The sequence below is a fragment of the Epinephelus lanceolatus genome, chromosome 20, assembly GCF_041903045.1.
Source record: "Epinephelus lanceolatus isolate andai-2023 chromosome 20, ASM4190304v1, whole genome shotgun sequence".
Classification (NCBI taxonomy): Eukaryota; Metazoa; Chordata; class Actinopteri; order Perciformes; family Serranidae; genus Epinephelus; species Epinephelus lanceolatus.
This window is the reverse complement of record NC_135753.1, coordinates 29,325,142-29,340,555: the sequence shown is the minus strand read 5'-3', so window position 1 is coordinate 29,340,555 and position 15,414 is coordinate 29,325,142. Positions and strand designations below refer to the sequence as shown.

The 15,414-nt window shown below is 43.2% G+C and overlaps 1 protein-coding gene across 12 annotated transcripts in view; it reads left to right on the top strand.

Annotated features, from left to right (window-relative positions):
* Positions 1–4,864: 4,864 nt before the first annotated feature.
* Positions 4,865–15,414, top strand: part of ntng1a (netrin g1a) — a 140,596-nt gene continuing 130,046 nt past the window's right edge. For 4 of the 12 annotated variants that reach the window (XM_078162556.1, XM_078162553.1, XM_078162555.1 and 1 more), the window contains exon 1: positions 7,122–7,914. The gene's annotated coding sequence lies outside the window, so the exon portion shown is untranslated. Of the gene's footprint in view, positions 5,358–7,117; positions 7,915–15,414 lie in introns of those variants that run through there. The other 8 variants (XM_078162557.1, XM_033638877.2, XM_033638875.2 and 5 more) reach the window with 7 other exon arrangements.

Genomic DNA, 15,414 nt, shown 5'->3' with positions numbered 1-15,414 from the left:
TTAGATCTTAGTGCGGCGTTTGACACAATTGACCATCAAATTCTACTGCAGAGACTGGATCACTTAATTGGCCTAAAAGGTTCTGCACTAAGCTGGTTTAAATCTTATTTATCTGATCGTTTTCAGTTTGTTGACGTTCATAATGAATCATCCTTACGTACCAAAGTTTGTTTTGGAGTTCCGCAAGGTTCTGTGCTCGGACCAATCCTATTTATTCTATATATGCTTCCTTTAGGTAACATCATTAGAAATCACTCTATAAATTGTCATTGTTATGCGGATGATACTCAGTTGTATTTATCGATGAAGCCAGAAGAAAGTAATCAATTAACTAAACTCCATAACTGCCTTAAAGACATAAAAACTTGGATGAGCACCAATTTCCTGATGTTAAATTCAGACAAAACTGAAGTTATTGTTCTTGGCCCCAAACAACTCAGAGACTCTTTATCTGATGACATAGTTTCTCCAGATGGCATTGCTCTGGCCTCTAGCACTACCGTAAGAAACCTCGGAGTAATATTTGATCAAGATTTGTCTTTTAATTCTCATTTAAAACAAACCTCACGGACTGCATTTTTTCATCTGCGTAATATTGCGAAAATTAGGCCTATCCTGACCCGAAAAGATGCAGAAAAATTGGTCCATGCTTTTGTTACCTCTAGGCTGGATTACTGTAACTCTCTATTATCAGGTAGCTCTAGTAAGTCCTTAAAAACTCTCCAGCTAATTCAGAATGCAGCAGCACGTGTACTAACAGGAACTAAGAAACGAGATCATATTTCTTCTGTTTTAGCTTCTCTGCACTGGCTCCCTGTAAAATCCAGAATTGAATTTAAAATCCTACTGTTAACTTATAAAGCTCTAAATGGTCAAGCTCCATCATATCTTAGTGAGCTCATAGTGCCATATTATCCCACCAGAACACTGCGCTCTGAGAACGCAGGGTTACTCGTGGTCCCTAAAGTCTCCAAAAGTAGATCAGGAGCTAGAGCCTTCAGCTATCAGGCTCCTCTCCTGTGGAATCATCTTCCTGTTACGGTCCGGGAGGCAGACACCGTCTCCACATTTAAGACTAGACTTAAGACTTTCCTCTTTGATAAAGCTAAAAGCTATAGTTAGGGCTGGCTCAGGCTTGCCCTGTACCAGCCCCTAGTTAGGCTGACTTAGGCCTAGTCTGCCGGAGGACCCCCCTATAATACACCGGGCACCTTCTCTCCTTCTCTCTCTCTCTCTCTCTCTCTCTCGTATTCTATTACTGCATCTTGCTAACTCGGCCATTCTGGATGTCACTAACTCGGCTTCTTCTCCGGAGCCTTTGTGCTCCACTGTCTCTCAGATTAACTCATATCGCAGCGGTGCCTGGACAGCATGATGTGTGTGGTTGTGCTGCTGCCGTGGTCCTGCCAGATGCCTCCTGCTGCTGCTGCCATCATTAGTCATTAGTCATACTTCTACTGTTATTATACACATATGACTATTGTCACACATGTATACTGCCAGATATTAATACATACTTTCAACATATTGTACCACAGTAGCCAGAACTATAACTATAATATTATTACTTTCAATAATGTTGTTGTAAGCTACTGTCATTACCTGCATCTCTCTCTCTGTCTCTCTCTATCTCTCTCTCTCTCTCTCTCTCTCTCTGTCTCATTGTGTCATGTGGATTACTGTTAATTTATTATGCTGATCTGTTCTGTACGACATCTATTGCACGTCTGTCCGTCCTGGAAGAGGGATCCCTCCTCAGTTGCTCTTCTTGAGGTTTCTACCGCTTTTTTCCCCGTTAAAGGGTTTTTTTTGGGGAGTTTTTCCTTATCCGCTGCGAGGGTCATAAGGACAGAGGGATGTCGTATGCTGTAAAGCCCTGTGAGGCAAATTGTGATTTGTGATATTGGGCTTTATAAATAAAATTGATTGATTGATTGATGGCAGTGCGTGGGTCTGGCGTAATATCACAGTTGTATACATCTGAGAAGCACCTAAAAATATCTGACCAGAACTTGTTTAGCTTAGGGCAGGACCAAAAAAGGTGGACCCTTACTGTTCATTTTGAACTGACATCAACTGACACAAACACACACACATATATATAATGTGTTTTTCCATTGCAGGTTTGGTCTTAAATTTCATATAAGTTGGCATTAAAATGCTCTTTAAAAGTCTTAACTTTAACTTGGTTGCATCTGTAGACCCCCTGAAAATACATTCACTCACGTAACGTACTTAAGCACAATTTTAATGCACTTGTACTTTACTTAAGAATTTCTATTTCATGATACTTTACACTTCCGCTCAGCTTACATTTCAAGGGCAAATGTCATACTTTTTACTCCACCATGACATTTATTTTACATCTTCCATTACCGGTTACTTTGTAGATTAGATTTGACAGTCAAAACGTATAATATGGAAAATTATTAGATGTCAAATGAGCTTCAACTTGGGTAAAATATTCTTTCACTAGTACCATGATAGTTAAACTTATCATAAGGTATTTAATCTTTTAACTGAGATTATATCAAGAAACCATATATAGGTACATAGGTCTGATTGGGATGTTTGTTACTGACACTGACTGATCAAGGGACTTCATCACATGAGTACTAATTACTAACTAAACTAATATTTGCAGACTGATTGATGTGTTTATTTGGGTGTCCTGCGCCTCACGCTGCCCAGCTCTATGCTCTTCCAAGACACTAGACAGCAACAGCAACCAGCATGGCCACAAGCCCAGTCATTATATTCAATTCCAAATATTCAAAAAGAACATATACAATTTCCATACCAAAAGTTGTATTATGTTTTTCTGTCTTAGCTGCAATGCATAAATCTTGCTAAGACAAAACATAGACATATAGACATAATATAGTATTACCAGTCCTACTGACTAATTTGCACCATTGCTTGCTACGGTCTAATAACATCGGAAATATTAATTGCATAAATACTTCAGTGTAAACCATCTTTCAAAACCTCTGACGACTGACACATTGCTACACGGTACAGATCATTATATTGCCCAGCATATGAATCAGTAATACTCCATAATACTTGAAGTACATTTCCCTGTTAACACTTTTGTACTATCACTCATATAAAATAGTGAATGCAGGACTTATAATACATTGTTGTCTTCTTTAAAGCCTCTGAGTACTTCCATTTCTACTAGAGGTCACCACAGTGTGTTGTGCAGTCTGTCCCAGCCCCCTGCACTCTCTGTTGATGACACAGCTGCATCGCACCACATAAAACTGTATCGAGCACAAGCTTAAACACAATATTTCTTTATGAATAACCTGCCCTCCATCCTCCCCGCGCCCCCCTCTCCACTAACACACACACTCCTCCGGATGAAGGCAACATTACCCTTCATTGAACAGGCGTAAAAATCCAATACCTCTGTGCCTGGCGTCGGCCAGACAGGGATGTGCAAAAACAGCTTTACCCATCAATTTTCTAATAACCATCATGAAATATGACAAGAATGGAAAAAAGGAGACTTAACAACACACAAGGGTGGTGGTGAGATATCGGAACACGGGGCCACGTGATTATCGGCCTCTCAAGTTAAGAGCCATCTATTGAACCCTCGGATGGATTTGAAGACACATGGTCTTGTTGTGTGCATGTGTGTGTGTCTGAGTGTGTGTCTGTGAATTCAAACACATCCTCCTTTCATTCTGACCTCTATCACATCTTGTTTGACACACTTCAACCAAAACATTTTAATATAGCGTCACTGTGCAACCCCAGCCTGCGTGAACTCAGTGTTTTTAGGCCTGGAAGTAAAGACAGAAAACTGCTTCACAGTCTGCAGACGAGCCTCAAAAATGTATTGTGAGTGAACGTATTATACTGCGTCATTGTATTGAGTCAATAAGAGGGAATTAAATGTGCTCTTTGGTAGCTTTCCACTGTGCACTCCTCCTTCTAGTCGCTGAGTGACTTAGAAAAGGAGGTTCATGCAAGGCAAGTTGCCCTTGGGCTCGCAGAGGAGAGACAGAGAGAGGCAGCTGTGTGAGGAGCTGTTTTCACAGCTGAGGTAGCCGCCACTGTATCCCTTACCTGCTGCCCACTGTTTGTCTGATAAAGTTCGAGATGAGTTAACTAACATTTGGACTGCCCCATAAACCAAAACAACAATGTGTCTTTACTTTATATCTGTTGGGTTTGCAGTGGCGGATCTTAAGGGGACACAGGCAGCCACGTAGGGTGCCCCCTCCATTCTTCTTCTTAGTTTTATGATTACGTGACATTAAAAAAAATCGAACAGTAGGGACATGGTGGAGTGGCGTGTATGTGGAGAGCTCTAGAATAATAAAAAATGGTGGTTTGTTCTTGAGATTTCAGGCTTTCAAAATATTCTTACTGCCTCATAAGTGGCCACCGAGCAACTTGCATCATACTTTAGATTTTAAACTGAATCTTTCTGATGGATTTACCCACTGATTTTCCGCTTCAAACCCTCCACTGTGACGGCATTTTGTCCATTACAGGCCACTGTACACTGTGTGTCAATGTTCCATTTCCTACATGTCGATAAATGTCATAAATTTTAAGTGTAGCAGGTTTAAACGTTGCTATTATTGTTAAATCAATTGTTATACCTCTGAATGATGACTCTAAACAACAAGGTATGATCCAGGAGAGTGGCAGCCTCTGTATCTGACATGTTTACCATGATCCCCTTTACTTCCTGTGTGTCTCACATCATTAGGAAGTTATTTTACCACCAGTCTGTGCAATAAAGCAGTTTCTTTTCAAAGCAGTCCAATAGATTGCCCACAGATTGATGCCCCAGCTGATGATCAGATTGATATTGTCTCAGTTAATGTGTTTCAGCGGTAAAATGTGAGTGAATGTTTTATAAAGCAGGATAATTGCGCCGGTTAGATGTGTTTGTGCTCATGGCTGCTCTCAGCTGCGGCGCACAGGCTTCAGCAAAGACAGAAACTTGAGGTGAAAGTCAGTTGTCATACGCTCACCGCCTCATTGTGTCTGAGAGCAGAGTCTGGTCACTGTCCGCTCTCTGAGCTCCTGGATTCTTATTTTCATCCTCCGCTTCTTTTTAAACAACTTTTTCAAATAAGAAATCCCAACACTTTGGCTCGGAGGATTTTCTCCTGTCGTCTCCACTTGTGTGTCTGGCTCTAAGTGACGTTGCGCTGGTACCGGGAGCTCTCCTCCATTCCCCGGGAGCGGCGGAGACAAGCTGGTCGCTGCCACGGCGAGTCTCTCGTTCCTGCGCCGCGCTAAGATGTCCCGTTTTAAAGCGGATTTATTTGGCTGCAACAGGCGACACGAGTGGCCGTCATCGACGCTATGAAGCACTGAAGACCAAGGTGAGAGGCCCAGGCTCCTGGTTTCTTTTTGCATTTCATTCATCTCCAGCCGAATGCCGGAGCGCGTAAACTTTTGAAGCTTCGCTACGACGCGCGCCGAGTGGGCGGCCAAATTGTGCGTCGTGATTAAAGAAAGTAAGGCGACTATTTTGGGCACAGATGGTATTTTTTTCCTGGTTATGATTGTGTGCTTTCATTCAGTATACTCTGCCTTTATATGCGTGGGGAAAGATATATATTAAAAAAAGAAATGAGGTGCAGCTTCAGCATTACAGCCTCTGTTTTGTTTCTTAACCTGCTTTACTCCTACAAATTTATCCAGAACTCACCTGTATGTATATATGAAGCCAATAAGGGCACATGCACGCGCTGTGGGCGCACAGCACCAAGGCGGTATGGGCTCTGCATTCTCACATCTTAAGTTATTTGAAATGAATCAGTCACACTCTGTGCAGATAATAACACACATGATTCCTTGTCATCTGTAGATAACACTGAGACGGCAATCTTGTCATCCAATTGATTTTTTTTTCTCCCATGCTGGAGAAAAAATCTTTATCTCAGTTTCTTAAAACAATATTTGATTACAAGACTTTGACGCATATTTTTCTCTGAGATCCGACTTTCTTCCTGTCTCTCTGATGAGGCCACTGGATGTTACAGGCACCAGCCCAGGTTCGGGTGATGTGTGCGGGGGTGATTAAGGCCTCTCCGGGCCCATGGAGGCTGCATGCTGACTGTAAGCGTCGGCACATTGAGCTGTGCAGAGGCTTGTCAGCCTGCTGCGAGGTTAACCTGTGCGCCAAGTGTCATGACCTGACTCCTGCTAACACCCTCTCCCTCTCTCCAGCCTTTTTAGTCTAATCAATGAGGGTGCGAGGAGACGGTGCACCCTCCTGAATTGATAGAATTGCTCGTTAGCAATTTTATTGTAGGGTGGAGCAGAAATGTTTCGCCTTGTCGCCTGTGGTCAGTTAGAAAACGGGGTTATAACAGCAGATCTGTTTGGCTTTTTGTGTGTGAAATTATAAATAATGCTCCATTTTCTCTTTTATTTACTTATTCATTGCCCAATTACCCACCGTCACTTATTTGTTTCTCTACATGGCACCTTCACTGACGCCTTTGCGCTTGAGTGGCACCCTCTTCCAATTAAAATTATTTCATATGGACGACTTTCTTGATTTTCACCTGTCTGGAGTTTAAACAACTTCATGAAGGAGCCAAGGGATAGTGGAACTACCTTTACGCAGCGTACGCTCTGTTTTAAATTTACATATTAGAGTTAAATCACTTTTGGAACAATTACGCACAACTCTGGATTCTTGCAAACACTTCAGATGTGACATTTACTTTACATGATGCATAAAATGATTAGTAATAAGCTGAGTTGAGCAGTAGGATGTGGCATTTTGACCCGCTCGCAGCGGATCTGGCAGCAGAGGAGGCAGAAACATAAATGCAATTACACTTTAAATATCTTAGTTTTTTGTCCACGCTCTTGGTTGGCTGCCCAGCACTAACCGTCAACTGGGAGTCAGAAATTTTCCTCCTACTATTTTACCCGGATGCAGTAATTCCTTTGAGACTATTAACGCACGAATTTGTTGGATAATTTAACGCGGGTGAACTCCACTTAAAAGAAGAGGTTCAACTACAGGCGATCCTCCTCCCTCCTGAGTTTCTAACGGGTCCCGAAAGAGGATGGTGTGCGTGTGTGTGGATATGTGTGGGTGGGGGTGTTGCGGGCGCGGTGGAGACGGGCTAGAGGGGTGGGGAGAGAAACCATAGGTGTGCGTGGGGGGGAAATAAGCTGAGTGTGCGTCTCATCTAATAGAGCCTCGGAGCGCATTATCTTCCCCGTCATCTCCGTCTGGGCGGTCGGTGCTGCGCCGTGCCGGGGAGACGTCCAGGAGAAGATGCGTTGATGCGAGTGGATATTCTCAGCCGCCGAGTCTAATTGGTGTGATTCATGTCCCTGTTGAGTGGATGAAACCTATTCATAGTGAGGGAGCAGGAGAGAGAGGAGAGAGTGGGGACGGGAGTCGCGCAGAGATCCGCAAGCAGGACTGTTTGGAAATGAAGGAATTATAAAACAGGAGGGACGCACGCCAGCAGCAGGTCAAAGTTTCTTTTTGTAGAAGTGGGCTTTTTCCTTTCCTGCGGACATCACCGTGCCTCAGATTGACGCCGTGATGGAATGACACTTGGGGAGAAGGATGATGGACACTTTGGCACCAGAGCTCCTGCTCAGAAATCCCCCCCGTTTACACCAGGCGCGGTGCTGACCGAGCCCTCAGGACGGCGATCAGTCATTTGTTTTGAAGTGGCAGGAAAATCCTCATCTTGATCGTTTTCTCCCCCCTCGGTCGCCAAACTAGAGTGAGAGATGGTGAACACAGCGATTCCTTAGAGACTGACGTGCGTACTCATCACATTCCCGTAAAGGAGCGCTTCTTAAAGAGCTTCTTTCTTCATTCATGTTCATTCTGCTGCTCTGAACTTGTTGAACGGCGTTAGAGAGCAGGGGGACAGGGGAGTATCCCGCACAACAAATGTAAGTTTTTCCTTTTGCTTGTAAACTTTACTTTCCCTGTGTTGGAGTGCACTCCTGGTTATTGGAGTTGGAAGTTACTTGGCTCTGGGCTGCATTTATCTGCTGTAATGATCAGATGAGGAGGGGGCAGAGAGTTGTGCATCTTCTCCTTCTATAAAGCAACTTTCAAGACTCCCACATAGAAAAGCCTATTCATATTTACAACTGAGGCGACCTTGAATGCATCCAAAACTTAACACCATGTCTTCAGGTCATCTTTAGAGGCGCCCCCTTGTGGAACTTAATACCTTATGTTGCCTATCTATCAGCATAATTACGTTGGTGTCACGCTGCAGCCAGTTGGCTACCTTTAATACATCACTTTTAATACTGCTTCACTCTCTTTTTATTATCATTAGCTTCACAATTAATGCAAACCTGCTAGTTTCCAAAGCTCCTTGTGCTCAGTAGCCCAGTGGGGTTGACTTTAGGCAGGTGATTTTACACAGCACTGTGGCTGTGCATGCTCTTTAGTTATGGTATTATAATCTGCATGATTCCACCTTGGCCTTGTGTTGGATAATACCTTGCAATTATTGTTTTAAAGGCATAACTATTATCATTAAACATGATGGGTTCAGGGCAGAGGCACATGCTGAGTGGATATGAAACTTCCAGTTGCAGTCAGTAGTGGCTGTGTTTGCACTCCTGTGTCACTGTTTTACTGACAGGTGATAATGAGTCATCTTTTGTGTGTGGTCGTCAGCAGCTGTCGCTTTAAACCATGTGGCTATTCCTGCTTATGCTTCCAGCATGAGAGAGCTACCTGGGCAAGCACATTCTTTGGAGCTAAAGTGGACATTTTGAGCACCGAGACATGTCACTGTGGTTGCAGAATAATGTGCTAGCAGCCTTTTAGGAAAAGTGTCTTTAATAATGCATAAGGTGTTCCTGTGTCGCAAAGAGAAGCATGCTTGGTGGCGAGGAGAGGGAGAGAGAAAGAGGAGTGGAGGGGGGGCCGGAGGGAGGGAGGGAGAGGCGTGATCCTGTCTCACTGTCTCATTGGGCGCCGTGTGCACTGCTGTATATGTGGCGCTGGAGTAACTGACGCCCGAGGGTGTTTCAGCTTGACTTGGGGCAGCGTCGCCACAGTCACCCTGTCAAAAGTGCTGCTCTCGCACACACAGAGCGCATGTGGCAGCTTCAGCAGCTCAGGGGAGGGGGAGGGGGGTGGATGGAGTTAGAAGGGACAGAGGAAGTGATAGAGGATCGTGGCAGATGCAGCTGGTGGAGGCAAGTGGAGCACGTCTTCAGCAGTCAGGGACTCACTCGCCTTCGGAGGCCTGACCTGTCTGGCTCCAGCAGACGTTGGATTTGAGGAGAGGCTGCAGCCACATCCTGTTAAAGGAATGATTACCTCAGCAGGGTTCACGCATGGCTTTTTGATAGCCAGCACTAATACAGCCTTCTCAGTGATTCTCCTAAATCTCTCATGTGAGGATGGGAAAAGCCTCTCAAACATGAGAAACTGAAACTATAAACCAATGAGATTCTTTCAGGGTTGAGACGCTCTCTATGACTCAATTTTTTATTGCATGCAGGTTTCACAGACAGGTTGTACTTTACCATATCAGAGGTGGAAAACAAGCTTCAATGCAAGCCCAGTTTTGGCCGTTTGTCTCGCCAAAGAGCCGAGCCACAGCTTTGATTCCTTCTGAAGCTGCCCACCCATCCCCAAAGCACAGTTACTTAACCAGCTGTCAGCACTCCAGCCATTTGCTACCTGTCGTCATTATTAAAAGATCATAAGCCTGCCGATTGAAGGCGGCGACATTTTAAGAAGTGGAAAAGAGCGCTAAGTGATGGGCTGACTCAGAGGCAAGCCCCAGGGATGCATTATAGGCGTGCTCGCTGTTCCACGGCAACGCTAGCTGTCATGTTTGCAGGGCCATGCTCCACTCTCCATATGTTTATTCATGAGGACAGCGGCCCTATTGGCAGGTTGTTAACAGGCAAGATTAGGGATTCTGGAAAGGCAGGCAGAGAAATCTGGTGAGTGGAGCACGGAGAGCAGGCAGGAGGCTGTTTTTTTTTTTTCTGAAGCCGGGCCAGCTTCTATCTTTATCTATCTTTCATCTGTTTCTGACTGTCTGCCCTCCTGTCTTTCTGCCCTACTCTCTCCTGCGCTCTTGTTTCTCTTTTAGCAAGGCACTGGTGGGGAATATGAAACAGGTAGAGTCAGAGGAGATGAAAGTAGGTAGAGACAGGACAGAAGCAGGGTCAGAAATTGCCCTTGAAAGTGCATAAAATGCGTGAAATTAAAAATGAAAGGGGGGAAAATAGCAGGGATATGAGTGGTAACCTTGTAATTATTCCACCTTACTCTATGCTCAGCTTATCCTTTAGAGCTAAAGTGGACCTTTTTTTTTTTTTTTTTTTTTTTTTTCAATTTCGGGACATTTATTATAATTTGTTGAATTTTTAAATAGACAGGAAGGTGTGTAAGTACTGCCCCCTGTGGGCCGCTGTAGGTGACTCGTATAAGATTATGACATGACAGTTCTTTCCAGTGTGTCCTGGGTGAGGAGAAAATGGGCCTTTCTGATCAAAGCAGGAGTAAAAATGCAGTCGGGAGCAGTTGGAAATGTTGGCACCGCTCAGCCAGCAGCAGGAGAAAATGCTGAACCCACACAAACCACCGGTCAATAAAAAATAAAATGATCAATATAGGCGAGAATTTAAAAGTGAACGGATGGAGATGAAGTGGTTGGGGACAGCAGGAAGAAACGCTGTGGGTCAGAATAAACAAACGGATTGTGTGTTTGCCTGTTTGAAATGTAAAGGTGTGATTTTGCAGTTTGATCAAATTGCCACTGAAATTTCTCCGAGTGATATTTACTTTCCCTGGACGACACGTACACCAGCAGGAGATCAGGGTTAACATGAGAAAAGCTGCAGCTCCTTCATTTGATGACATGCATGATTCACAAGTGACTCCCACTCGTAGTAAAGAGCAACTCCGGGGACATGCGTGTAACATTTCCCCTGCGGTTTGGAGAAACACTCAGTTATGCTCGAGTGGCCCCGGGGATGAAATAGAAGCGGACACCAAGAACCCCAGAGACAGGGGAGTGGTCGGTCTGTCGGGTTCATGGGTGCCTGTTTTGGTGGGTGGGATGAACTCGGCGGCCAAACAAACCCTCTCCTGGGTCGACCGGGCCTTGTGAAAGATTCATGTGTTTAAATATAAAATGGAGCTCAGCGTTTGCAGCGCTGGCAGGGTGGTACCTTCAGTCCCCTGTCGTGTCGGGCAGGCTGAGTGCACACCTCACAAACTGGTCGACTGTATGCGGTTTACTAGCACTGCGTAGGGTGACGGTTTATGTTGATATATTTGACCTGAAGCTGCTAATAGCTGATTTTTTTTTACCCTTTTTTCACATATTTATTTAACTCTTTTTAAATTTGATCAAGTTTTAAGCATAAAACATGTAAATGTCCAGTGGTTCCACCATGAATAATCTTTGTAGAGTGGAAAAAAAATCTAAAACTGCATGAGACCATGAGACAGTTGACTCTCTACTGCAATTTAGCATGATTTATTAAAATATTTTAAGGGTTTAATACGTACATACATATCAGGATAACATTTTAGCTTTTCAACTTTCCTGCATCTGCAATTTGTAAATATATCTTTTAAAAGAAACCGTTTTTATTTCCCTCTTTTTTTACACTTTAAAATAGCTGCTTTCATTTGTTATTCATTGTTTATATCTACTTTTTTCATCTGTTTTTTTATGTTTTTTAGAGCCCCCCTCTACCTAAAAATGTGTTTTGCTTATTGTTCCTTCATTCGGATGTTTGACCTTGATGGTGCAGAATGATTTGTGTGCAGTTTGATACTTGAAGGCTGTTTTCACATTCATCTGCTGAAGGAGGAAAGTCTCTCTGTGCTCACTTTAAACCTCGAGCATCACAGCTAGTCTGGAAACGAATCGTGGTCCAAAATGCAACTTACACATGCGATGAGTTACACAGAGACTAAGTTAAATTAGTCATGTGTCCAGTAGTTGAACCTTTGAAATGAAAAAAAAATTTGCATATTCATATTGTGCATTTTTAGTGAGGCAGAAGGAGTACATGTAATTTTAAGAATTTTAACTAGGTAATTAAAGCTTTTTTTTTAATGGAAAAACCATATCAGCACAAATTATTATTCAAAGCAGAGTATTTTTAATTTGTTTTTAACATGTCTGGAGGGGATCTTCAAAGTTTTTTTTGCTTTAATGGTTTAACACCATTACGCACATGTGAAGAACATTTCGGTTTAAACAACTTTCCGGTTGTAAATATCTCCCAAAAGAGGCTATTTTAAATTTAAGCTCTGATTTTTTTATATTTAAATATTTTATATCACAATTTCTCATGTGTGAGTTTTTCCACGTATCAAAATTATAACACAAAAATGGTTAGTCTGGCAGTCACCCTCCCTCACAGCCTCCCACTGTTACTGTAAGTGTTCATCGCTCTGTGCCTACGGTGCAGCATATTTATTCCTGTACAGGGAAGAATTTCAGACTTCCTGCGAGCGCGGCTCCTCTGATGTCCTCGGACCTTGATCGATGGTCGGAGGAAGCGACCTACCCTAAAATAAACCTTTTTTCCTCACTTAAAATGCACAGCCACACTTCTTTCCATCTGCTCTCCTTTTTCTCCCCCTCACCTCTTCTCCTTGGGGCGACAGCGGGTTATAAGCAGGGAGTAATGAGAGGAAGGGGCCGCAGCATCCAGGACGGCGGAGTGATAATGACCCCCGCTTTTGTGATCTCTATTGCTTGTTATCGAAGCCTCGCCACCGCTTGTTGTCTCATTACCTACGTCTTGAACCTCTCTTTATCCTGAGGTTGCACGTGAAGCGTACACACACACCTTCACACACACACATGCAGACACTTTTCGGCCATCTCTTTAGTCTCCTCCTTAACACGGTAATATTATGTCTCTTAATGGGAACAGGGAGCTCAGTGCCAAGAGTTCCTCTGGATAATTGGCTGCTTCCTCACCTGCTGACATCTCCCCCATTGACATTCTTACATTTTACATTCAAGGTGCTTCATATTTCCCCCTTTAACTTCTACCTTATTCCTCCGTCCTCTGACTTGCTATACCTGCTCTTGTATTTTTTTTCACACAGATTTTACATTGTCTTCCCTGATCACCTTGTGCAAAATTGAATCCCAGTTTCCAGCCATATTGGGTGGATAGCGCTTATTTCTATTGATGTGATGGATCACTATTTTGCACTACAACGGATGTGAGGCAATTTGCAAGATTTTTTTAGTCTGCTTCCACCTTTAGAGACTATTTTCCCCCTATCCTGCCTTGTTCTTGAACGCCTTACCTTTACCAAGTTTTTCCGCCAACACCATCTTGTCTCCACTAACATTAAAGAATGTTTTTTTTCCCTTTGTGCGCACTTTCTGCTTTGTATATGACACATTTGTATGCGACTGAGCCTTTGCCCCTGACCTTGGCAGTTCCTCAAAATGATGATCTATATTCCATCAGATTGAAATGGCTCTGAATGGCATGATGAAAACATCCGACACAGATGCAGCTCTAAGCCTGCTATACTTTGGTACAGCACATCAAATGCAAATATTACCATTAAGTCACACTATTGTCAACGTCTTCTCATATTGTCGTTTCCCAGAAGCGTCCCTTTTTCTGTACGTGTCATTTCCATGCTCATACATCTTATCAATGCCTCAGTAATCAAGTGAATCATGTGGAAGGTGTGTTTCAACACGTCTTCAGGTAGAACGCAGCTCCTATACTGTCCTGTATATACAGTACAGTACATTATTTTTAACTTAATGTCTTTCTCCCGCTCACACTGTCACTGCATACATGCCACCTTCTGCCACAGCTTGTGCTCGACTAATCGTGCTATCTTTGCACATTTTGTTCACACTGAAATCTCTACAAGCATTCATTTGTTTGTGCTACGTTAATATAATCCAATTTTGTCTCTTCTTTTCTGCTGATACATTTTGTTTTTTTAGTAAATGCAGCTGAGACCCAGTGTCTAATTTAATCTGATCTAGTCATAAATGAAAATTATAATTAATTAGTAATGTGTGTTTTAATAACATTATTTTTCAATAAACAAACACCCTATCTACTCTGTAGATGCTAAATTAATCACATATGACTGGAGGGTGTATTGGTCAGCACACACACACACACACACACACACACACACTGACTGATTAAGCAGCACTAAAATGTCTACCAGTCTGTCCCTCCTGTCTACGACCATTGACTCTGGTCTCCATCCATCACCTGCCGTTAAGCTGCTGTTTGAAGGTGGGAAACACACCACATACCTGTATCCACGGGCCCAGCCAACTGGCCTACCTGCGTCTCTGGCTAGAGAGACTTCACTGAACACACAGGCTGCAGACAGCCTCTTTAAAAGACTTTTTAAGGTCAATTCAAAAACAAAATGGAAAAAAAGGACGAATGTTTCTAACACAATAGGCTACTTCTGATCATACTTTCACAATGTAGACACTGAAAGGAGCAGTAGGAGGGAATACACAGAAAGGAGGGTGTATGTTTGCAAGCTGGCTATGTTTAAATAGAAAACTTTAGACAAAAGGAAAAGTGAGGCCACAGCTCACAATGGCTGGCAGATATAAATGGGAGCTATGTAGCCTGGGAAGTAAATCACTGTATGTGATATAGTGCAGTGGCTCCTGCTACGGGCAGCTCCACCACTTAAGAGAGGCAACTTGGAAGCAGCACCAGTCACAAGATATTTATGTTAACATATGACTGTTTTCATCCTAAGTGGCAAAGTGGGACTGTATCAAGTAAGAGTTTATCCTGTTAGAGTGAAAGTGTGGTGTCGATGTTTTCACTAAAGAGTAAATGAAAGCTGCTATAATCAGTATTCTTGTATTAACTGTGGAGCAGATGATGCTGATGATGTGAGATGGATAGTGTGAAAGGTGTTTCTCATAGCGATGAAGTCACTGGAGCAGAGTTTTCACTCTTTGCTCGGTGAAAACTCTGCTCTCTGGACAGAAACACGACTTCAAATGAATGACAGTGTTGCTTTGTATATGCTGGATGTGTAAATAGGCAACTTTTGGCTAACAAGTTACATCAATGGTATGTCTCCAGATTACTGCACTGCGCCAAAGTGGCCAAACAATCCATTAAAGGACCAGTGTGTAGGTTTTAGTGGCATCTAGAGGCGAGGTCGCAAATTGCAACCAGCTGAACACCCCTTCCCTCACCCCTATTCTTCCAAGCATGCAGAGAACCTACGGTGGCCATCAGGTAACTTAAAAACATGAAAGGCCCTTTATAGAGCCAGTGTTTGGTTTGTCCCTTGTGGGCTACTGTAGAAACGTGGCAGTTTGACATGGTGATATGGAAGAGGACGTGCTCCTATGTAGAACAAGCCTTCAAGATCAGTGCTGAGCTCTTTTCCCCCATAGACTTACCTTG